General features: G+C 44.5%; 1 pseudogene; it reads left to right on the top strand.

Annotated features, from left to right (window-relative positions):
• The first annotated feature begins 7 nt into the window (after positions 1–7).
• On the top strand, positions 8–453 carry LOC116086587 (annotated as a pseudogene).
• The last annotated feature ends 1,313 nt before the right edge of the window (positions 454–1,766 follow it).

The following is a 1,766-nucleotide window of genomic DNA, read 5'->3' as shown; positions in this document are numbered from 1 at the left end:
ATCTGTCCCTCACTGGATCCATGAGATAGAAAAATATGGAGCTACCAACTTGGTCATCATGCTGATCGAGAACAAATCAGACCTGTGGGAGAAACGGCACATCCTGTTTGAGTATGCCTGCACACTGGCCGAGAAGTATGGCCTCCTGGCTGGCTTGGACACATCCGCCAAGGAGTCTAGGAACGTAGATGAAGTCTTTGTGCTCATGGCGAAGGAGTTAATTGCCCGAAAGAACCTGCACCTGTATGGGGAGAGCGCCCAGCAAGGTCTTTCCCAGGATTCCAGCCCAGTTCTTGTGGCCCAGATCTCCAGTGAGAACACCCGCTGTACTTGTTGAACATGAGAGGGAGGCCAGCACAAAAGCCAGGGTATCCGGACCCCAGTGTCTCTGGCAACATTTCTGGCTAAGCCTTACTCCTAGCCTGATGGGCAGTACAGACTGAGGAAAGGGGTGACACCGTTGTCCTCAAGGACGCTTATAGAAATGTGGACTCCAGGCCTTGGAAGAAGAGCATTAGGATGGCTTTCCCTCATTCTCGTCTCTGTCTCCCCAACATCCAACTGTTTAATAGCGGAATTTGCTTCTCTGTTGTACAAAGACAGTAGTTAAGTGGGGAGCAGGAAGATGCAGAGAGGATATCAGGGACAGTCTAGATTTGGAAACAGCACAAGCATGGGTGAGGAAGGCCTGTAATGAAAAGCCAGCCTGCTTCCAACAGACACAGCCCGGCCTTCTTCCTGAGGAGCATGGTCTGTTGACCTACAGGCCAGAAAGGCTTCCTTACCAGGAATCAGGAGGCAGGTGGAACTGGCTTGCCCTCTGTCAATCTGTTTGATCACAAGGATGGAAGAAACACCTACCATGAATTCTTAAAACACCAAATTTTCTCTTGTACAGAAGTCAGTCCTTTGTTCAATTAAAAATGAAGTTATTAGCAAAAAAAAAAAAGAAAGAAATGTTTAAAAACACACAACTGCTTCAAGACTTTGGTCATATAAAGAGTCAACATGTGATTTGTGTGTGTGTGTTTGTGTGTGTGTGTGTGTGCGTGTTTGTGTTTGTATGTGCTATGTATGTGTGCACAATATCTCATGAAACTAAAAGGTACCAGGAGAACTTCTAAGTGGAATAGGAAAACATGAATTAATCTCATGCATGAGAGATGAAAGTAGTTGTTGGGTAGTGATAGGTAGTTTGGAGAGGGTGATATTGGAGAATTAAATAAAATGACTAATATCTATGAAATACTATCATGACACCCAAAGCAGACATCTTAAAGACTACTTCAGTGTGTATTCCCACCATTAAACCTGGCAGATTAAATGGATTCAGATGGATAGCCAGACTAAGAAGAATCACAGATACAGGCTAACATGGTTCTACCTCAGTGTGTAAGGTGCAGAGCAAATGAGAAAGGTAGAATTCCACAAATGGACGGGATCATAGAGTCATCTTGATTCTGAGGAGTTCTGACACAACCAGGATCACAGGAAGGACAGGCTCCAGTCAGATTTAGCAAGGGCAGGTATCACTAGAGTTAACCAGATGACTGCGGGCAAGCATAAGAAAATAAACAACACAAACCAAGGTCACTTGCCATCATCAGAACCCAATTCTCCCACCATAGCAAGTCCTGAACACACCATTACACCGATATAAAATCACTTATCATGATGATGATACAGGACCTTAAGAAGGACATAAATAGCACCCTCAAAGTAATACAGGAGAACACAGGTAAAGAGCTAGAAGCTCTTAAAGAGGA

This window comes from Mastomys coucha, unplaced genomic scaffold, assembly GCF_008632895.1.
Source record: "Mastomys coucha isolate ucsf_1 unplaced genomic scaffold, UCSF_Mcou_1 pScaffold12, whole genome shotgun sequence".
Lineage (NCBI taxonomy): Eukaryota > Metazoa > Chordata > Mammalia > Rodentia > Muridae > Mastomys > Mastomys coucha.
Note: the sequence above shows the minus strand (reverse complement) of the source record. Positions and strands in the feature narration are given on the sequence as shown.